Here is a 24,160-nt window from a genome sequence, read left to right as displayed (position 1 = left end):
TGGCACCTAATGTTGATCATGTCGCTATTTGTACTTGGCATTTGATTTCTCCAAAATGTCATGGACTTGCTGGCGAATATGTTGGATATGCTCAATGAAGTTGTTTGCCTTATCTGTTTCAAATTGGACATGAGCCGAATCTACGTGAGTAGCTGCAAATGGCATGGCCACATCAATGGGACATAGTGGTTGGAATCCCAAGCCCACCTGAAAAGGGTTGTGGCCAGTTGAGTTGTGGAGAGCCCGGTTGTAGCTGTGCTGAACATAGGGGAGGCTCTCATCTCATGTGCGTGGATGCTTTGAGTTGTACATGCGTAGAATGTGTACAATCATCTTGTTGACAACCTTTGTCTAGCCATCAGTTTGAGGATGGAACGTTGTGGACTTAGTGAGTTTGGTGTCCAGCATCGACCAAAGACTGGACCAAAATGTACTGAGGAACCTACTGTCCCGATCTGAGATGATAGACTGTGGGATCCCAAAGTGTACCCACACTTGTTCAAAGAAGAGTTTAGCAGTGGCTTCTACTGTGATATTCTTCTTGCAAGCCGCCATAATGACCATCTTCGAGAACCTGTCGACGACCACAAAAACACAGTCGTTTCCATGCTTAGTGGAAGGAAGGCCTGACATGTAATCCATGGAGATGGATTCCCAGGGTCGACTCGAGGTAGGTAGCGGGGTATATAGGCCTTGCTTCTTGATGGTCGGTTTGGCAATGGTGCAGGTAGTGCATGATCTGATGTACTTCCTGACATCATGTCGAAGATTCGGCCAATACAAATAATTCTGCAGTACTGCCACCGTTTTCTCGACCCCGAAATGCCCAACAGCCTGACTATAGTGTGCTTCCCAAATCATCTTGGCACGCTCGCTTGAAGGAACACAAAGGTGACCTAGGTGGCATAACAAGGCATCCTGGAGGTGAAAATCTGGAACATGCTGACCCTCTAAGAGTGTCTGGTATGTGTGGCCGAATTTTGGATCACTTTTGTAGAGAAGTGGCCTCGTGCCCACAAGATTTGAGCACGGTGGTTAATGCCATGATCTGTGGTCGACTGAGGCAATCTGCAACATTATTGGTGTTGCGCTTCTTATACTTGATATTCAAATGGAACTGTTGCAGGTATGTGGACCACTTCTGATGGCGATCATTCTGCAATTTTCCTTGGGTCTGTATGAACGGCATGGGTCGGTGGTCTGTGTGGATGACCGTTTCCTTCCCCAAAATGTAATGCTTCCATTGTCGGCAGGCCTGCACAATGGAACACATCTCATTGTCATAAGTGGGATACTTCCAGACTGTGTCTGAAAGTGTCTCACTGTGATATGCCACTGGATGCCCGTGTTGAGTAAGGACTGGCCCAATAGCATAGTCAGAGGCATCTGTCTCGACTTCAAATGGTTATTGCAAGTCTAGTAATGCAAGCATTGGTGCCGAGCAAAGGCGATCTTTCAACTCTGTGAATGCCTTTTGTTGAGATTCAGGCCAAAAGAATTTTGCTTTCGCTCCTCCCTTGGTGACTTGACTCAAGGGCCAAGTGATATGAGAAAATCCCAACACGAACCTGCGGTAGAAGTTGGCAAGACCTAGAAAGATGCAGAGCTCTGTCAGAGTGGTTGGAGATGGCCAATCCCAAATGACTTGGATCTTGGCTGGATCCACATGCACCCCCTATTCATTAATAATGTATCCCAGATACTGAACCTAGGTCATGCCAAAAGTGCATTTCTCCAGATTGGCACATAACTTGTGTTGTCGTAGTGTTTGGAGAACCTGTCTGATGTGGTGGAGGTGCTCTTCCCAACTCTGGCTGAAGATCAGGATGTCATCCAAGTATACCACTACAAATGAGTTGGTGAATGGCCGCAAGATGTCATCCATTAGCCTCATGAAGGTTGCAGGAGCATTCGTCAATCCGAAAGGTATAACCAACCATTCGAAAAGGCCCTCCTTGGCTTTGAAGGCAGTCTTCCACACATCGAAGGGTTCGATTGGTACCTAGTGGTATCCTAACTTCAAAACGATCTTGCTGAAATATCTTTCCCCCTTCAGTTGGTCCAGGAGGTCATCAATCCGTGGGATCGGGTACCTATTATGGACAGGGATCTTGTTCAGCGCCCGATAGTCAATACATAGTCTCCAAGTCCCATCCTTCTTCTGTACCAACACAATCGGGCTCCCACAGGGCAATGAACTCGGACGGATGTGACCTTTCTGCAACAACTCCTGAATCTGCCTCTTGATTTCATCATTCTCCAGAACAGAGCGTCGATATATTGGCCCATTGGGCAGCGGCGCACCTGGGTCAGATCGATGGAGTGCTTGACCTGACAGTGCAGAGGAACCCCTGCAGGGGAGGTGAAGATGTCCTCGTACTCCTTCACGACCTTGTCCATCTGTAGTTGTCATGTGGAGGGGCCCTGTCTAGAGGTCGTGGCCACCGTCTTCTTCTTTCCTTTAGGGCGTATCATCAGGAAAACAAATTTCCTGGTTTTGGAAATAAGCTTACTGCATTGTTTTGCAGTAACCAAAGAGATGGCAGTAGGCGGTGCTACTTTCGGTATCCTGTATAACTTATTTCCCAAAGTAACAATAACAGCACGGGGCCTTGATTCATACACAGCATGTCGCTTCCACAAGTATGGTTGTCCTAATAATACATCACAAACTTTAAGGGGAGCAATGTCACACAATACCTCATCCGTGAAGGGCTTGATGTTGTATGGAAGGCGACACTGCTGGCTCACGTGAAGATCTCGTCCTTGGTGAAGCCACCCGATGGTGTACGGTTGTGGATGTGTTGTGTCCGGTAAGCCCAGCCACTTCACAACCTCTGCCGAAATGAGATTCTTTTGGCTCCCGCTGTCAATAATGAACTGTAGCGGGGAGCCCTTTACCCACATCTGGGAGTGGAAGAGACGCTCCTCCTCCTCTGGATCTTCGGTTTCCTCCTTCTGGATCTTCATGGTGGCAATGATGGCATTGGGCTCCGCATCGATAATATGCTTCCCTTTGTCATTCCCCTTGTTGGGCTCTGACTCAGAGTCGGAACATGCATATGATTCTGAAACCTTTAGCTCAGCAACCAGTGACTGCTTGGCCCGACACTCACTTGTGTTGTGAGTGGAGCTCTTATGGAACTCACACCACTTTCCCGTGTCCTTTTTCGGCTTCGCGACACTGTGCTTTGGTTGCAGCTTTGGTGGGTTGTCTTGGGCCGCCCAGCCTTGGCTTTATCCTTTGTTCTGCGGCTTGGGGGCACCTTTCCCTTGCTTCGGATTCGCAGATCCAAAGTCTCGCTTCTTCTGTTTAAACTTTTTCTTGACCCTAACGGCATATCGGTGTGCCGTTCCAAGCGAGGAGATGTTCAGGAATTCTATTTCTTCCTGGATGTACTTGTGTAGGCAACCGCAGTATTTGAGTACCAAATGTTGCTCTGAATCCTTGATACCCAACTTTGTGCGAAGGGTATGGAAAATATTGGTAAACTTCGGCACGTCTTGGTCCCTTCCTTGCCGCAGCGTGGTCCACTTTATGTATTGATCCTCATAGCTTCCGAAAGGGTAGTACTGCTCCTTGATGGCATCCCAGAATGACTTCCAAGTGGGTGCGGCCGAAAATAGTGAGCTTGTACTTTCATCCTTCTGCTCGCAGTAGGTTTCCCACCAGTCCTTGATGTGGGGGGCTACTTTGAGAAGAGAGAAAATAATCTCTTCCTGACTAGAAAAATCATGAACAGAAAAATAACCCTCTAGCAGATTTAACCATTTATCGACGGCATCTGCGTCTACCTGACCCTCGAATATGGGGATTTCAAAATTAACTTGTACCTTAAACAGTGTGGCGTTTCCAGAGTAGCTGTTGGAAGTCAATGTGTCGCCCCTGGGTAGTCGCTGAAGGATCTGGGCAAAGTTGTCCATCATCGCGTTCCTTTATCGCTCGAGGGCTTCTTCGAGCAAGATTTTGATAGGATATCCTGCCCCCTCGTCTTTCTTTTCATCCGCCATGGGAGGCCGTTGGGATTTGCAAGGCTAGTCTTGCAAAGGTTTTACCAGTTCAAACCCTAACTCCTTATATCCCGACCTCGTTGGGATCATGCAAAGAAAAACAAAGAAAAAAAAAGACCCCTCTGATACCACTAATCCGGATTTAAACAAGAACGCAACAAAATACAGAGATAACCATATACACAAAGATGTAGCGGAAATAATACTTCATTTCATTAATGTAAAACACTGAAATATGCTTACAAACAGAAATGTAAATAAACCAGCTAGGGCAATGGTAGCTTATCTTTGAGAAGAGATGTGGCGGCTACATGCCTCTAAACTGTGTTAGAATGAGGCTCTAAGGCCTATTTATTGTTGAGAAACAATGGAAAACCCTAAATATCCAAAAACCTAACCCTAGAAGATGAAACACCAAACTGTGGGCTCCGTTTGGGTAAATTGGTACATCAACTTCCCGAGGTCGTAACTTTGGCATGCGATCTCCGTTTAACGCGCACAATATCTTGTTAGAAAGATCTATCCGAGAACTACAACTTTGGGAAGAGCAACATCAATCCATAGACCGATGTTGCTCCCAGTTTTCCCAAAAAACATCGTTTAGGGCCTCAAAACGGCTCCAGAAGTTCATGACCCGAAAAACTGCTAAAAATAGTAAACTGTGCTGCAATTAAGGAAACTAAAAAGTTGAAAGAAACAATGGTGGGGGTCCAAGTGGACTTGGCGGGTGGCCACCAATATCCACCTGGATCAAATTGCTTAATAAGAAAACCCTCAGATAGCTACATCGGTTTTCCCGCATTGGGTTTTTCCAGGAACATTGGTCCAAAAATAACGGTGTCATTTGGTGTGATTGTTTCTGTTTCCTTCAGTTGATCTGTAATATGTTGAGCATGCACTAGTGTTTATTTTCAGTATTTACATTGTAAATAACTTGTTAAGTAACGGAAAAAGTAGGTAGGAATAAATCAGTAAAGTGCATGGAGGGTTTCTAACTGGTAGACATAGAAACTTCAACATATTGTTTTACTACAAGAAAGATTTGGAATCCGCAAGAAGCAACAAGTTAAGATCCTGAAGCTAGTAGACTAACAAGTAATTTGAGTTTCCTTTGAGATATTTATGATAAGAAATCCAAAAAACCCTCTACAACAGTAATACAAATTTGATAGACAAGTTTTGAAGTACAATTGCACAAGTTCTCTTGTGATACAAATTGATGCAACTATAATCTAAAGCCTACTCCTTCAAGTATGATTCGAGTTAAGATGCTACAGGTCATGATCAAGGTATGCCATAGTATAATAGCCACGGTATGTAATGTTGATGATGATGCGAGCTATGTTGCTACAATATGGTTGTAACTCTATTAGTTAGAGTTATAATAAGAGCATGTTACGGTAGGTACTTAATTAAAGTTTACAGACTGTTGCAATGTATGATCCAAGTGACTTTAAATATATATAAACCACAAGTTTGGTGCATTTGGATCGAAGTCTGGATGGTGTGACATATGATACATATATGCTCCAAGTAAGGATGATATAATGACCTAGATAAGGTACTGAATGTCTCAAGTACACTTGAAGAATTAAGGCATGCCCAATGGTGAAAGGCTTGATCTCTTAAAAAGCAATATAGATCATATGGTAAAGAAGCATCAATTTAATAGTTGAAGGCACAATTTGTGTCTTGAGCAAGGTCCGACAATGGAGGTAGTAGACCTAGCGGGAGATACCATGTCTCTTATAAAAGAATGTGAAGTATAACAGGGAATGGATCTTTAAGCTCAACATAGTATTTTGGATTGTGAAATATTTCTTCGGAAGCATGTTCTTTAAAGAAGGCATGTTGTGACATAGATCCATGACAAGAAGTGAAGAATAATTTTTTGAAGCAACTCATGATGGAAGTCAAAGGTACGATCATTTACAATCTAGTAATGTTATTGCATAATATGGTTAGGGTTTCACAGTTAGTTGTATGCTTGTAGATTGTTGCAATTCCTTTGTGGTAAACAACCTTAGAAGCATTAAGCTAGAAAACCCTAAACTTAGTTAATTGATTCCTCTAAAAGAAATTCTAGCTTTTGGGGAATGGTATCTAGGGTTTGCAGGACTGAATGTTCCTTGATATTAAAAACCCTAATCTTGAAAGTATAGTTCTAGGGTATGTGTTAAACCCTAACAAGGGTTGGATTAAGAGGGCTTGAAGACAAAACCCTATGATTGGGTGTTCCCGCTAAAGTGATATCCCATATAAGGGATGGATCTAGGAATATCTAGGGTTTATAACTAGAACCCTAGAAATACATTGAAATCATGGAAAAACCCTAGATTGACAAGATTGATATTATGATTTTGTCTTTGTATATTTTGCTTGGTTGCTCTTGCTAGTGAGAATTGCAGGTATATAATGAACACTGTCAAGATCATGATAGCAAGACAAGACTTATAATAATTCCTTGATGACAATGTTAAGAATGACAGATAAGAAGACTAGTTCAAAGAGAGTAATCTAAAACATGAAGAGGTTAATTAAATGAAGGAAGAGGTATGTACATCCTTAAGAGCTCTTTAATTAGAAAAGAAGAAGTCATGTCTTCAAATATAGTGGGAAGAGTTATGCTTCGTAGCATGAACTTGATGAGTCTTGAATAAAGATTGGGGAAATAACTCTTCTAGGTAGTTACTCAATACATAAAGACATGATTGATGAGCATGATGATATTGGTCAACATCTTATGTAATGCCCTGAAGTACGAAACACTGAAGTTGTCAAAGGGAGTTATTGAAAATTGTTTGATTACATGGACAATTGACTGATGATTGAAAGGCTAGAAACATGACAAAATTTTAGCATTAAGATAGATCATGCAAAGAGATGAGGAAATCAAAAAGAGTTGGTCGCAGTGATGTGCTCAATAACATGAGCATGTATGAAGAAATCTCTTCCATATGATAGCATGACATGTGAATAAATAGCTTCCATATGATAGCATGACATGTGAATAAATAGCCATGATGATGCTGATCAACATTCAATATGGTCTCTTGAAGAAGGTAAGAAGGTTGGCAATGAAAACTTCAAGGAAAAGTTGTTGTAGCTTGCTGATTAGTTCATTCCATGGGTACTTTGATTGAAAAGTGAAAGCATGGAGAAGGACTTTTGTACAATATGAAGAAAGACCATGCGAAAGGTTGTTGATCTCAAAGGAAACAAGTAAGTAGAATCCAACTAATAAAAGGCCACCATGATGAGGTAACTATATTGTTTTCGTATTGGTTATCTGGTTGATATATGGTTTTGCTACCTGGAAGAATGTTGCAAAAATACATAATGACAGTTAAGGCAAGTATATATACAACTGTTTTGAACCCAATTCAAAGAATACATGAATTGAGTGGATGATTTTGGTAATCCTTGGAGGATTATATGGTCAAGATGTCTACATCATCTTGGGATTGAAAGGTAGCAGTACAAAAAGATAACCTGATGTTTATGTTTCGATGACAATGAAGATCACTTTCATGATTAAAGGGAGCTATGATTAGCTCTACTTTGATTGGCTCAATATAATGCCTTTGTTGATGATGACTAGAGGAAAGTGATATGAAAGGTTGATGGCCTGAACCCTGTCACAAATTGAAGAAAAAGGTTGGCTCCATTATATCCAGAAAGATAAAAGCTCAATATGATGAGATCTAAAGGAAAATAGGAGCCATGCAGTTACTTGAGTAGGAAGTCTCCTTAAATATTTGAGAAGGAACAAGGATTTATTCCCTAATCAAGAGGGAATGAGGATCTCCTCTCTCGTTGAGAAGAAGTGATGTTACACATCATATTCTCCATGTGTCATGCACTAGACTAGGACTAACAGTCGTAAGTCTATTGAAGGCACTAGGAAGGAGAATGGAGGATTGAATAACCATCTGGGATTGGTACTCCTTGAGGATAGAGAATCCAATATAGTAAGTAGTCTTGTGGACCAACACTCTTTGAGGGTTGGATAGGTATCCAAGACAAGAGTGGTCGAAGAGGATTGATATTCTTTGAGGATTAGAAATCCAATATAAGAATAGTCCTAAAAGGACATACCTAGTGAACATTCAGACAGGGTATGTGCCTTAAGAGGTAGTGTGGTGTCTCACGTAAAGCTTCCCAACATTATGCTCTGACATAAGTAGAGTTTGTTAGTTATTGCTATGTTGACAATGTTGGTTATGATGTTGATGCTTAAAGATGGTTTATGAATCCAACTCTTCTTATGAGATTATTTTAGTTTGAGAGAATCCTTGTACCGATTATGTAATTATGAATACCTCCCTAGTTAAGAGGGAGTGTTGGAGAATGTAACTAGATTCAGTCTTCATAATTTCCTTTGTACTTATGAAATTGTATATATTTGTAAAAACAGAAAAATAATTATTATTTTAAGCATGGGTTTCATGCTCAAATTGATTTTTCACTAGGTCAAGCATGTTCTTCATGCTCCTAGGGTTTATTGAGTCAAAAGAGTCTTTGTCATATGTATAAGACCCATTTGGGCAATTTGTAACAAGAAGGAGAAATTATATTTGAATCTAGAAAGTCAAAATGACATCCAAGGCCAAGTCGGCCTAGGAGAGGCCTATTCAACCTCATGAGAAGGGTATATAAAGGAAGAGAGTTCGACTCATTCGCACTCATCTCAAAAGTTTGATCTCAAGCAAGAAGGAAAATCTGATTTTTGGACTTGATTTCTCTCACATGTGCGAAACTAGGGTTTCTACAATTGTTGGTAAGCCGAAAATTGCAGATCTGAAAATCAGACCCGAGGAAGAGGGCCAAAAAACTTGATTGGGGCAGAATTTTGGAGGTTTGACTTTTGTTGACTTTGAAGACCTTGCGTTGCTTAAGGAAGGATTTCCTAGAGGGCTGCTTGGTACTTAAAGGAGGTCTTGGCTTTGGTATTTGGGTCTTGGATTTCTCATTTGATCTAATTCTATAAGAAGAGAAGAGATTATTTCTGGGTTTTCCCCTTGGAGGGGTTTTGCCTTAGCTTGGAGCCTATATTTTGTGTCCATTGTCTTTTATGATCTTCATGGTTTATGCTCTTGATAATTGTTTGATGAAGAGAATTTAATAAAGAACAATAAGAAGCTAACTAAAGTTCACAAGAAATTATTAAGGATAGGAGAATTGTTTTAATAGTTGCCCTACTCGATTCTCCAACACCATGGACCCAACCTAAGACAAAATGTGGCATGAAAGTGGTCAACAACCAAAGGATTGTCAGTGCCAGCCTACATGGCCGATAGGCCAAGAAGACGACAGGGGACACGACTCAAACAAAAGGCATCGGGATCAGCGACGGGGCTAGAGTTCAAGGAGCTGGTTGCATACGAGCTGCGTGGGTTGCGAGGTGAGGAGCAAGGCACAACATGTTGAGCACAACCAGAGGCCGCAAAGGGTCACTATGGGTGAACAATCGCCAAGTACAAGGGACTAAGACTGGGCTATTAGATTTTGGGCACAAGACTCAGTGCACACACACACCAGATTTGGTAATAGTCTGAACATTAACTAATTAACTAAAACACATTGATGCCTGTAACCATAAACAAATTTTTCACTCTGAAACTCATAAAACCAACAATTAGATCATGCACACAAAATTTCAGCCCTAAAAAACACAATTCTTATTAGTCTTTCAACAAGAATTTAGGGCTCTCGTACAAGGGAAAATGGCCCTCAAGGAAATTACATATACAACAATTACCCTAGATCTGATCTAGCAAATAAGGCCCTAGATCCGTCCTTGATCTGTCTGATCTAGATCTCTGGTGTTGCTCTGTGCTCCTTCCTCAAACCCATCACATTGCACAACTAAGTACTCACTCATAGCAAACCTGCAATATTACTCATGCAAATCTCTTGCTTACTTGAGAGCATCTCTCTCTCAAAGTCTCTTGCTCCTACTCATATTTGTGCCTTGCTCAACCCTCCCGGCGCTCTCGGCTCTACTCGGCCCTCTCAACCCTCTTGCCAAGCCACAAGAATGAATCACTCACCCTTGTACTTATACTTTTCCAAAGGGTGCAATACGATGGGTCTATGGGTACAAAGCCCCATCACTTGCCCACATGTGAGAATACTTCTGATGTTACCCAAACATCAACATGGGCCACCACTGAGGAGTTGGACATTGGGCAAGGAAAAGGGGTTATCGTAAGTTACAACCGCTAGAACGTTGGGGTCAAGGGTCGATGTGGCCAATGGGCCATGAGGCAAATCATATCAACAACAAGGGAAGTCCGCAAGATGTGGAGCGCAGTTGTCATTGTTGCAAGAGAAATCAATGCGCACAGTGGAAAGTGTGCAGAGTGTAGAGCACCCAACCAGACGCAACAATCGCAAGGTTTAGCTGACAAGAAGCCAAAGCTAGAAGAGCCACACAAGGCTAAGCAAATGGAAAAATTCCAACAGCCTTAGGGGAGCTAGGACAACCGCCCAAGTTCGTAAGTGCAGTAACCAATAAAAGAGCTTACAATGTCACAAAAACAATAGTACATAATTGCATGGTGCAACCAACAGGATTGGGGAAGGCCAAACCTCAAAGGGAACGAGGTAGATTGTACCAATGAAGGGATTGGCAAAAAATTTGGGTGCTTAAAGGACCAAGAATATTTTTCTGTTAAGTGTTCTTGACAGGACTTAGCACACATCTTTGGCAAGATTTGGTAGGATGACTACAGTGGATCTTCCTTTTGAAGACAAGTTGAATGGAGCCTTAAATTTCCTACCTTGGAAGGCTAAAGTCACCTTGGTTCTCAATGAAAATGATATCTGGGAGATTGTTGAGAAGGTGATACTAAAGTCGAAGGATGTTAAGGAGAAATATGCCCTAACAAAGAGGAAGATAAAGGCACAAAGGGTACTCTTAGATGTAATGAAGAACCATTTGATCCCTCACTCATCCAAGAAGAATTCTGCCAAGGAGATGTCTGATGCTTTGGTGGGTGTATTCCAGAGCAAGATCATTAATAGAAAAATGATGTTGAGGGACAAGCTCTGATCTATGCAGATGCCCAAATCTAAATTGGTGACAAGTTACCTAATGAAGATCACTCAAATTCATGATCAACTTGTGGTAGTGGGGGAACAAGTGGACAATGCAAAGTTAGTAAATGTGGCACTTAACGACTTCCCAAAGATATGGGATCCATTCATTAAAGGAAATTGTGCTAGGGAGAACCTGCCCACATTTGATAGGCTGTGGGATGACTGCATCCAAGAGGAGATGAGGAAGCAATCAAAGGCCAAGGCTAGCAAGTAGGAAGGTGACGAGGACCTGAATCTTGTTGGTAAGACAGTGAAGAGCAAAGGAATAGGTTCGAGCAGGAGTGAGGAATTAGCCTCACAGTTGAATAAGGACTTGATTAAGGTCAAGTGTTTTGCCTGTCTTAAGAATGGACACCATGCTTCACAGTGCACAAACAATAAGAAGCGTGGAAAGGGTTAGCAGTCAACTATAGCTATATCAACATAAGCTCAAGTGAAAGAGTTTGCCAGGAAGTTTGAGACCAAATTCACACTTATTTCCTACCTTTCCTCGAGCACCAATTTCCTACATTTCCCCATGTACCATATCAGCTGGCGTGTGTCAATTGGATAGTTAAGCCACAAGTCGTATGACAAGAGCATATGAGTTGTTTGACAGCCTAATAGATTGCAACTCATAGATACATTTGGAGTTTGGTGTTGATACCAAACATGCAATGAAGGGAGTTGGGACAATGCTATTCTGGCTTGAGTCAAGAGGTATGTTGAAAGTGAATGACTATTTATGGGTGCCGGAAATTAGGAAAACTTTACACTCAATATTTATGATGGAGAAGAAGGGAATTGTTGTGTAGCATTTCAAGATGGATGAGTATTGATTAAACCCATGGGATCTAGCTCAGACAATGGCCACATCATTGGAATTAGAGAGGGAAACTTGTATAGGCTAGCCTATACTATATATGGAAAGAAACAGGACAATGACAAAGAACAATGAGCAGGAAACTCCAAAGGGTGATCATAAAAGAGGGAGTCAGCCTTCAGGTTCAAGTGGGAATGAGAAATCAATGGATTTTTCCAAGTCTATCAAGAAGGCCTTGTGGTATGAGATGAGAATGTTCAAGAGTTGGAGGCTTCTAGGAACAAGACGAAAGGGATTCAGGTCTTCAAGGATGATTCTGAACCAGGTGGTAGGGAAGGCTTCCAATTCAAAAGGAGAAGCCATGGTAGTAGATGCAGTTCCAAAATCGAAGCCAATTCCAGGTGGCAAAAGTAACTCCCTCACTAAGAAGGAGCGTTAATAATTGTAGCTCAAGCAAGTACTTCTACACAAGGCTAAGTGTCTAGGCATGCAGAAGTTGCCCAAATCTCTTTGCGATACTGGCTCAAGTATTGAGTAAGTTGCTTTTGTAATTTAGCCTAAATCTAACTTAGGAAAAGCACATAATTAATTATATTGGCTATTGAACTAAAGAAACTAAGTAAAAGTAAAATTATTTACTTTGGTGAATTATGTTTTAATCTCTATCGTTGATCTCAAGTGAGGCCAGATCTAATATCAGTCTTCCATCACTTTGGAGATTAGCGTTAGGGATTTAGTTCAATGATAAGTTATAAAGGAAGGGATAAGGAGAGGAGAGATATACAGTTGGATCAAATATAGGGTATGTTGTAATTGTAAATTCATCAGTTAGGCCATCATCCCATGGGAGCCCAAGTAGGATCAGATTATTAATTTAATGAAGAACTATTGATTAAGCAGAATTTGTGTGTGTCATATGTGATTGAGATTGATTGTGTAATTGTGCTTCCACTGAATATTTTGCTTAAAACTTAGTTATGCTTTTATTCAGTAGATATGTGATAAATCTTTTAGGAATTAATTGTCAGTTGATGGGTTCAGAATCTAACAGATGAGAACAAAGTACCACAGATGATTGAAGCCATGGACATTGCAGACAAGTACCTGCAAGCAACAACACTGGACTTGATAAAGCAAATAGAATTTTGGAAGACTTTTTCAGGATTGTACAACAGTAGACACTTTTCAAAAATTCTGTCAAAGTACGTCAGTAAATTATGTATATTTCTTTGGACAGACTTATTGGTTATAAATCAAGCAGACATTTTATATGTACTTTCAGTGCTGCCGGTTCTAATTACCTATTTTAATAATGCAAATTTTCCAGTTCTTGTTTAAAAAAAAACCCTAGCTTGAAACAATATAGGAGCATAATGATGGTTGGAAACACAAGATTATAAGTGTGAGGGGGATTCCTAATGAAAAAAATTCGAAGACATAAAGGATGAACCCGACAGAGAATAGCTAATGGTTCAGATTTATAAAGAAATGTATGTAAGAGTCTTGCAAATTACACACCCCAACGGCTTAGATGTCAGCGGAAATAATAGTGAGTAGTCTGCGATAGTTTATAGCAAAATCAGTACCAAAAGGATTACAACCTGCAGTAAGGAATGCAGTTTTGTCAATGAAGGACAACATTGCGATATACCAACAAATACGAGTTAAACTTATAAGGAGAGGTTCAATGGGTTCTGAAAGAGAATGAAAATCCCACTATATGCCTACCAATGATCAATTTTTATATTAACCCGAAATTGTGGAATTAAATTTTAATGGCCGGGTTGTTTGGTCGAGAAAGAAGAGAAGAAACAACCATATTTTCTCCAAACCCTTGAAGCAGGTATGAAATAAGGAGGTAAAAATAATTACCTCTCCAGGCCGAAATTCGCAGCCTTTCGAGCTCCTTTCCTTTGTTCATCAACGGATGGCGAGGATTAGTATCTATGTATCCAAATTGCCAAGGTCGGCAAAACTGAAACCTTTAGCACCTGAAGGATCTGTTCATGGACTCCTGCACTGTAATTTATTCCTACGTTGTATGAATTCGCCTCCGTCCCAGCTTGTTGAAAATGGGCTTGTTTAGAAGAACTAACGTGTTTGTCGCCTTTGGCCCGTTCTACATCTTCACCTGCAGGAACTTGGCTTAAACCAGAACTAATATGTTTGTCGCCTTTGGCCTGTTCTACATCTTCACCTGCAGGAACTTGGCGGGTAAGTATAAACACATTCAAAATAAGAAAAATTCAAAACACTGCCAAAAATCCAATGAATTAACCTGCAATTCCACACTAACTATGCGCCTACAATTGCATGGCTTTGAGGTGGGCCGATTGAATTGATTTCGCTGTAAATGAAATTAAATTAAATTTTAAAGTTCTAGAGATATATTCTATCGGACTATTAGCTTCTCTACTATTAGCTTCTCTTTTTTTTGTTTTTTTGTAACTTCTCTGATTTTTGTTTTTTGTAATTCAATTTTTTTATTATTCAAATTAATGATGATCTGACCCAACATTCTAAGAGTCTCCTCACTGAAAAGACAATGCCAAGGAACTCACGTTAACATACTGTGGTAACTGTCTCTGAAAGCGTCACATTCCAAAATGAAATGTTTTTTCGATGCCACTGCCCCAGAGGTGCAAAAAGTACACACCCATTCTTCCCAAGCTTCTTTAGGTCTTTTCCACCGCCCTGTTTCGCACCGTATTTGATGCGAGTTAGTTCTTAATTGAGCAATAAGAATCTTTGCTCTCCATAGAATGCTAGCTCCAATGTACTCTTTTTGTTGGAGATCACAAGTGGGGTTGAATTCTTGAACATAGTACTTCTTCTTTCTACCCAACTCTTTTCCACATATATGCTTACGAAAATTCTCCATAACAAAAATCTTTAAATCCTTGCTATTTGAGGGACATGCATTGAGGTAAATATTCCAGTTTTGTATCCATTCATTGTTTTGTCTCATCCATGATTTCTTTATTTCACTCATTCCTTCATTGAAGATAACTTTAGGCCATCTACCTTCTCTCATTTGGTCAATTCTTTGTAAATACCTTATGAGACGCACCATAGCAGTTGCTTCGATGGAAGTTGTTCCTGTTTCACTCAGCATTACCTCATAAGAAACTGAACTTTTTATTTTAAACTTGCTCATGATCAAGCGTTTTTGGATTTTCTCAACTTGCTTCCATTTTGAGATAGGGATGTTGCTAGCCCACACTCCACACCCATATAATATCACTGGAAAAACTAGGAGCCCAAAAATCACTTTAATTGTTTTCTAATCCCGTAACTTTGCCTCTCTACATCTATTTTGAAGAGCATATAGTGTTTTCCACCCTCCTAAAATTCTCTTCTTTCTGCAATGCTCCCAATTAAGCTTGTCGTTGAAATCAATCTCGAGGTACTTATATTCATTTACTTCTTCAAGAATATTGCCTTCAAAGAAGAACATATGTTGACTCTGCTTCTTTTTATTTGATAAAATCATTATTTTGGTCTTGCTGATATTGACTTGCATTCCCACTTTTTTACAAAAATGCTCAAGGGCATATAGGTGCATCTGCAATCCCTGGGTTGATTTAGAAATCAATACAAGGTCATCAGCATATAAAAGAAGCTTTATCACAAACTCCCCCAACCGAACACCATCTCCACCTTGCAGATTTAGCCACTCTTCCAATTTATCAATATATAAACCAAAAAGAGTAGGGGATAAAGGGCAGCGTTGCTTGACTCTGATGTCACTTCTAAAGCTTTCTGAAATGCCTGTTGAAGTTCTAATTTTGACTTTCACCTCTTCATAGAGCCTATGGACAACAACTCTATAATGCAAAGGAATTTCAAGTTCTTCCATTCTACTCCACAACTTATCTCTAGGGACCGTGTCAAATGCCTTTTTGAAGTCAACAAAGCAGCAAAATACTTTTGTTTTGCCCTCCAAAACCTTTTCAATAATGTATCTCAACATGATACTGTGATCTACTTTAGAATGCTTCGGCCTAAAACTTGTTTTCCCTTTTGCCCTCTTTTCTTTGACTTCCGCCCACTTACTAATTCTATTTTCTACCATGTCGCTGAAGAGTTTTGCAAACAAAGGATTGATCATAATGGTTCTATAGTTGGAAGGATTATTAATATCTCCACTTTTAAAAAGGGGTATTGCTAGACCAACTGTCCAATCTCTTGGGAATCCTCGTCGAATGACGTTGTTGAATATTTCCATGATGTGCAGTGCAAGAATGTTCATTCCCCACTTTAGATATTCTGCTTGAAGTTCAACCAAGTCCTTTGCCTTTCCTATTTTCAACTTCTTAATTCCTGTCTCTACTTCCTGTAATGTGAAAAGCTTTGTAGTTGTGTTGATCCTGGGAGGAGGCTCCTCCTCTATTTTTTTCTCATAAAGTTGTCTTGCATAATCAAACCATTGATTGGCTATAATATTATTTTCAATTTGCTTCTTCCTTTGTTGAAGTTCCTGCCAAAAAAGCTTTGGGTTATTCTTGCCTAGATATATTAACTTTTCTCGCCTTGTTTGCATGAACTCATCTTTTTTCCTTTTTAATATATGTTTATATAACTTTACATTCTTCTCTTCTTCCTCTACCTTTTTCAATGTTTTCCTTGCCATTTTGCATTCCTCATCAAACCAAGCATTTATAGGAAAACAATTTGATTCAGATTTCCTTTTTTTTGCTCTTTTGCACTTCTCGAGTGCACTCTGAATTATATTTATTAACTCATTACTATTGAGACTTTGGGAACTCCTCTTCCCCTTCTGAATTGATCTCTCCAACATTGTTTTGAAGATGGTGTAATTTTCTTGTGATAAAAGAATTTTGCCCCTTGATATTGATTGTTGAGAACATTGGGTTTTCCTTCTAGGTTGTCTTTCTTCTAACCAAGATAGCTTTATCTAAATTGGATTATGGTCTCATAGTATAATTGTTTTGAAGGTGTAAAAGATGTAAGTGAATATTTTTATTTTAAAATATACTTATAAGGTTCCCCGATGGCGTGATTAACCAAGTGGATATTGTTCCCGAAGGAACATGCGGACATTCATGAGGGGTGCGTGGCTGCAGGTGCGAGGACCGGCCTCCCCGTCCTCTCCATGCACCTTGTGTATGGGAGCATATATTGAACCTTGTGTGAGATTTCATTCCGTCTTGGATTTCGCAGGAGGTGACGTCCGTTGGAAATTTATGGAGGGTGGTGTGGTCTGCTATAAAAAAATTTGGAGTTTGGTTGTGGTATGGAATTGGTAATTTGAGTTCTGAGCAGGGAAGTGATGGTTTCCGCGAGCACCCTGTTTGGGAGAGGTGGCGTCTGAGCCATCGATGTCCCCTCCTTTGTTTACGGGTATGCATTCTTGTTAATTATCAGTTTGGTTCTTGATTTAAGGTTTTTGCGCACAAGAAAAGACCTCGTTGTTTGATTTCGGTGGAGATTTGTTGGCCCTGTTGGGGTCTAGTGTTATCTCCTTTGTACTGGAGTGGAATTAGATACGCAACCTCTAATTGTCCTTTATCGGGGTTTTGTCGGGCTTGGCAGTGTTTGTGGAGTAGATACATTGGTTTCTAGGTGGTTTGGTCTGTGTGGGTTCTTCTCAGGGAGCGGGATGGTGAATTGCATGTGGTTGTGGTAAAATTGTGGTCCTCTACATTCATTCTAGATCGGCTGGCGGTGGTCAAGCTGATGGGGGTGGTGTGTTTTTCCTCAATGATAGTTACATTTTGGAAAGCTCGTCGTTGGTCAACCTTTTTTCATCCCTGTGGCATTAGGTTGATCATCATGCATCCGGGTCCCCGTTTGACCCGCTCCTCATCCCAAAGTAAGCCCAATTCGGGCAGCTCTGTGGGTGGTGAGAGTCTCTTACCGTTGGAATTAGCATCCCATCCCAATAGCTCCAAGCGAGGAGGTAACAGAGGTGCTTGCTCGGGTAAGGCATTCCTTGGTGGTTGAGGTGGTGGCAAGGCGGGCCGCTCTGGTCAGATGGGTTTTGAAGTTTGTGGTGGTAACAGTCAAGGTGGCTCGATAACTGGACATGGGGGTCGCACACTACGGGGTCAACAACGTGGTGGGTCGGCGCGTTGTAGCGGTTCGGTGAGACAGGGGATGGCTTGTCATGTGGGACATGGGCAACAACAGACCTGCTATGTTGAGCATTGTCGAGATTTGATTCAATTAGTTCTTGAACGCCTAAAAACCTAGGAGAGGGTGAGGCAGGAGGAACACGTTGAGCTAATGGCTACTTTGAAAAAAATGCACTATTTTCAGTGTCATGTCTAAGAATGCATAATGATGGTCTGGCGGGGCCAAAACATGTAATCCGAGAAAGTAGAAAAGTTGGAAACCTAGATGGCCATTTCAAAGAACCGTTCAATGCTCCTTCTGTCCTCCTCCTCCTCTAGGAACAACTTCGGACAACCCAACCTCCATCACCTTTGATGACTAGCATGGTTACAAGTGTTTTACTTGTTTTGTTTGTTTACTAGTGCTTCTGGCCTCTCAAATTGTGGACTATGCCTCTTGATGTTTTTCTGTTTCTTTGTCATAAGCTGATAGCGGTAGTCAACAAACCTGGTCGGGGTGACACTATCTGCGCTCTACTATTGGTGTACTATTTTTTGGAAGAATGAATAGAACCTTGATTTACAAAAAAGAAAAGAAAAATATATACTTATAAGGTAAGTCTTAGAAATTGTTTTGAGGTGTAAAATTGTTCATCTTGTCCTAAGATGAATCACACTAGATGGTTTGAAATGTGACAAAAGGTTTCCTATATCGTTTTTACTGGAACATCTCTCAACATTCATAATATTTTTATTTTTAAATGTTTTGTAATGTGAAAGTGTTTATTAGTTGAATAAAGGACTTGAAGTTAATGTTTCTTAAATGAATCAAAATCAAGTGATTATTAATATGTAAAACATGTGTAAATTGATCCGATTTTTTTTTTCTACTAAGAAAAAAAAAATTGCTCATATAATAAAATGGTAATAGACACAATGTAAGAATGTATACCTATTATAATAAAAAATTAAAATAAAATATTTAGATTTTGAAATGAGTAATGATTTTTGGGCAAAATAAAATTTTTAGATTTTGAAATAAGTTACGATTTTTAGGCAAATGGTATTGATAAGTGATGCTACTAGTCCTTGTAACAAAACTAATCTACAAGTAAATAATATCCATGATAAATTGGAGGTAAATTTGCATGGTTAAAAATCTAACTAGCATTTGCACCTAAAGGGTGCAAAGACACGCCGATATAAGTGTAGATGAATGTAGAGTGACACAGACGTAGTGCTGCAAGAAATTAATTGAGTCTTGATACCGGTGGATAACCATAAAGTGATGACAGATCAAAACAAAAACATAGATATGTTCTAATTTAAAACTTGAATGCAACAAAATTGCGTGGAAACTTAAAGATCTTGAAAGTCTGATAATGGCAAAGTCAAGGTATAAAAACATTTTATTAAGCAACCATTTGAAAAGGAGAGTAGTTCCAAAGCCTTGAGTGCAATAAGTACATTTATACATACATGATGAACACAAACTTGGTCTGAAGATGAACACAACATCTCCCCATGATTTAACGACAACAACCACTTGGGAAGGTGGACCAAAACTATAAAGTAGGTCGTTGGTATCAAGTCTAAACAGCCCCAATACCAACCAATTGGTAAATAGTGTAAGGCAATGAGTCGAAAGTGTGTCATATAACAACAAACATGAGTTATCTTCCAACAGAATAATGGCCATATCATGTAAAATTCAAAATATAGAATGGGAAAAAATAAAGGGGGCTTCTAAGACCTAACTTTATAACTCCCAGGAAAGGAAAACATAGAGCAATTTGTAGATGTTTCTTCTTGTTTCCCAAAAATATCTGTGTCCAACTTCAACAGATGTTTTAGCACTAAGCTATTTTTAGTGCTTCTAATTAATAGGAATGATTTTGAGAAAATTGTTTCACCCATAGATTACAATTTTACTCACCATAAATACAAAATTGGATTTATAAGTCGATTTAGATGAAAAAATTATATACAATTTCAACAATGTTAAAATTGTCAGATTCCATGTTAACCAACAAAAAAGAATCATGAGATGCCCACAGAAAAAAACAAAAAGCATACATATTACCTCCTAAATTTTTTGTAGATATGAGACAACACTTTCTCTAATTCCACTCAAAGCAGGGATAATAATATGTGTGGGAATTATGTGGTGAGTATATGATGCACTTGGAATTTGCATCTCTTCTCCATTCATTCCATTTCGCATCTTCTGACCTCATGAGTGTCTAGCAAGTGAACATGATAGACAAATTTGGAAAGACACTGCAAAAAACAAAGCTCCAGGAGGAAATTCTCATGCCACCCTTGATGCCATGGATTGTTGAAAATGTCAATTAATCCATATACTTAAACAAGCAAAGTGGGATTACATGAAAACATGTTAGCAATTTAAAAAAATAATTGATTATTGAATAGTTTTTTCACCATTTAACTTGCAAGCTAGACCATTAGATACTTTACAGTGAGTACATAAGTGTAGGAGGTACATTACACTCACTAAAAACTAAAAACCATTGTCTTTGTATAAGTATGGCCATGGGAACCCTCACTTCATATGCAAAATTGCAATATTATGCAGGAAAAGAATAATAGAACAATCAACGTTGGAGGATCGAATATAAAATTTATAAAGTTAAGCAAATCAGGTCGACCTTAAATCTAAAGAATAACACACACCTCAAATATGATAAAATGATTAAAAACTTATGACAAGAAAATCACTTTGCTAAGAATCCACATCACCAAAGAAAATTCAAAGGCTAATAGTGTATATAAAAAACCACGATCCAATACAAATCTGAACATTGTGATGCAAGTATGTTACTGCACATGATACAAAAAGGTATAATTTCACTCATTCAGTAAAGGGCCAAATATAAACATTCAATTTTTTTTGTCCATTAGAAGAAAAGCAAGTAGCTACAACAAAACCTCTAAAGAAACAAAGCTTTGATTATTAGTTTTATGAAGAAAAGAAAGGGTTTTCAATTATTCCTTAAAAAAAAAAAAAATCAAAGTTCATGACTCCCACTATATCCAAACATATAGTCATTTCTCCACAAATACATCAACATATTGAACACTTTTCACAAGCTAACAATTATCATGCAAGTAGAAAAATATATAATTTCACAGAAGGTAACACTAAAATGACCATGAAGTAGGCTTAAGATACATTTTAGGTGAATTTAGATAGGTGAAAGCACTCAGTAGACCAGATCTGCTACTGTTTATTGTTAGATCACCTGATGTGAAAAAATGTTGAAAATTTCTCAACATCATATTTCAAAGTTTGAGGAAATGCGGAAATTATATATATCTCCAGAGAGAAAAAGGGAAAACCTATATGATGAAATTTGTCTCAGGTGGGTATCAAAGGCAATTTGTTTAATATGATCTAAAAACTCCCTTAGAAGTTTTTTGAGATTGGAAAGGATATGCTTTAGAAAAGTTTCTGACACATTTCGTATAGATTTTTGTACTGGAAACATATACGAAATAGGAAACAAGAAATAGATCCCATGATTTGGTGATAGGGATCATTAGGTTACTCTTGTGGTGATAGTCAGGGTGCGTGTCTTGTTCATGGTGGATATGAAACGTTACATGGTTTCATTCCAAAATTGTTCCAATCCACTGAGACTAAATGTGTGGTTGTTATCTATGTCAACTCTCTAATTTATAATCGTTTACATAAAAATAATACCACATCAACTTTATGTTGAGAACGTTTAAATAAGAAAGATTGAGGTTTTTAATTATCTTGGTTTAAGTTTTTACTAATTAAAAATGCTCTTATTATTGTTCCTACCGCCGCAGGATATAACGCATTCAAAATGCGTTGACCCTAAATTAATCAACTATTGACCAAAAATCAAATTATAATGAATAAAGTTAATTTTATAAAATAAAAATAATTTATTTTTTAAATTTTTTTATTGTTATTTATTTCAATTGTTATTGGTTCATTTGCATGGGCTCTTATTCTGTAATCATAACTAAAGTACATGGTACGACTATTACCTGACAGTGAGTTCTCAACACTTTAAATTGTTGTACACCTGTTGTCTAGACTCCAAACTGAGAATGAGGGTTCACACTAATGAATGGCTTCTTCGGCATTGCAGTGCCCCCAAAGTTATAACCATTTATCGTGATTTTAGTGTTTGTTATCATCGCAGTAATGGCTTCTTCAGCATTGCGGCACCCCCAAAAGTTTTAAGCATTTATTGTGATCTTAGTGTGTAATGGCTTCTTCATAATTGTTGCGCCTCCATTAGGACGCAAGAATGCGTAGTAAGAGAGCTGGTTCGGATAGCTTACACGTGGGTGGGTGCTAGGTCTATAGGTTTTATTGGAGTGCTTTAGGACTCGGGATTTTGTTTGTCCTGGTGTACGTACGACTCGAGTTTTTGTTTGTCCTAACTTAGGATTTTGTTTATCTGGAATATGACCCTTCGACAATTACCTAGCAACTCTAACTATCTACACATATTAATGTTAAAAAATCATGCAAGTTAAAAAATCATCAAATGATAAACACGGTCTAATAGGTCATGGCTGCAAATGCTTTAAGCTATGGTGGCGTGAGGGTCAACATGATAGAGAGAAATTGCTATCTAGTTGCGGCTTTAGAGCTAAGCAGAGGCATAATAAAAAAATATATTTACAACACATTGTAATAAAAGTTTACAAATATATCTTCATTCATTCATTTATTTCTTCTGACAATTTTGTTAGTACTTTATCAAATAAGATACTATGCAGTAAAATGTATAATGTGTACCTTGTATTGTTTGAAGCGGAATTTTTTCGTGCTTTCTTGTAAAGCATTGATTTTTTAGACTCCTGAAGAAGGTGAAGTAGATTGGATTAGAATTGAAGTAGTGGGTTTGGCCTCTTAATTCGACATTGCCTCTCACCAGTGAAAGTTCATCATTAAATTAGAGTTGATGAAATAGGTCTAGTCTATTTGTATTTACTTTGTGAGTGGTGACCATTAATATTTTTAGTAGGCAAAGCTCACTAATTATTATTCTTGATAAGTATTCACATTGTAATCATTTTGTTGATTTTACGCTAATGTAATTTAGATGAACTCGATTGTTTTCAATTGTGCTTATTTATTAATTTCATAGCATTAAATTGTCTTTAAATTATTATTATAAAGTTACATTTAATTGCAATGTAAAGGTGAATATCACACACATATATTATTAGATTTTAATATTGTTTTGGGTTGACTAATCTATGAAGTATTTTAACTTGTATCCTTTTGAAAAGTGCCTCTTAATAATCCACCAATTCACATTCAATTTAAAACACTCCAACCACTTTTAATTCTTAACATTAAAATTTTTATATCATTAATTAAATATTGGAAATTAGAAGTTTAAAATATAAAATTTGTACTTTTATATCAATATAATTATAATATTTAAATTCAATAAAGCTGATTGAATATAAAGTAATTGATAGTAAAGGATATTATTAAATAGCTTCTTATATAAAAGTTTATACAAATTCAAATTAATAAAAAAAAATCAATAATAATAATTCCTTTTAAATTAGAAGTCTAAATTAATATCAAGTAAAATCAAATTTTAATAAAAACTATTATATAATACAACATACATAAAATAAATTTTTAATAGTATATACAATGACATCATATTACATCACATCTTTTAAAGTAGCAAAATATTCTCTATATAAATGAAAGAAAAGAATCTAGTAAAATTTCATTCTTAAAACTCTCTCTTTAACATTTATCTTTATATATTGTCTATTAGTCCTTGTCTTGTTAGGGACTATAGAACTTGTGTCACATTCAAAGTTTAGCAGAAATTGTCGTCATGTTTTTTTTATATAATTGAACAAGATTAGATTAGATTCTGCCTAATCAAATCATACAATAAATGCTCATGTTTAATAGTTTTTCTTTTTCCAACAAATTGGTCTTTGATATCCCTTCATATCTTCATGGGACTTGTCCCATGTCCAATGCATTTTTGACCAAGCAACCACAGTACACAATGCATTTTTAGCGGTTTGGCTTGGGATAGGGTGAATTTTCATATTTTTTTCTCAAATTCAAGTCCAATAAAAGGGATTTGTTATACTTGCTAATATAGTTGGTTGAATTGAA

The 24,160-nt window shown here is 38.3% G+C and overlaps 1 protein-coding gene across 3 annotated transcripts in view; it reads right to left on the bottom strand.

The window, feature by feature from the left end:
- Positions 1-14,329, bottom strand: part of LOC149141221 (uncharacterized) — a 64,722-nt gene extending 50,393 nt beyond the window's left edge. For 2 of the 3 annotated variants that reach the window (XM_089449260.1, XM_089449262.1), the window contains exons 1-2: positions 14,196-14,329; positions 13,790-14,114 (exon numbers count right to left, since the gene is read on the bottom strand). The gene's annotated coding sequence lies outside the window, so the exon portion shown is untranslated. Of the gene's footprint in view, positions 1-13,435; positions 13,519-13,789; positions 14,115-14,195 lie in introns of all 3 variants that reach the window. The other variant, XM_089449261.1, reaches the window with a different exon arrangement.
- Between the last annotated feature and the right edge of the window lie 9,831 nt (positions 14,330-24,160).

The sequence above is a fragment of the Pinus tabuliformis genome, chromosome X, assembly GCF_031772625.1.
Source record: "Pinus tabuliformis cultivar Carrire ecotype Pingquan chromosome X, CPIR1, whole genome shotgun sequence".
In the NCBI taxonomy this organism is placed as follows: domain Eukaryota; kingdom Viridiplantae; phylum Streptophyta; class Pinopsida; order Pinales; family Pinaceae; genus Pinus; species Pinus tabuliformis.
This window is presented reverse-complemented; position numbering and strand designations above follow the sequence as displayed.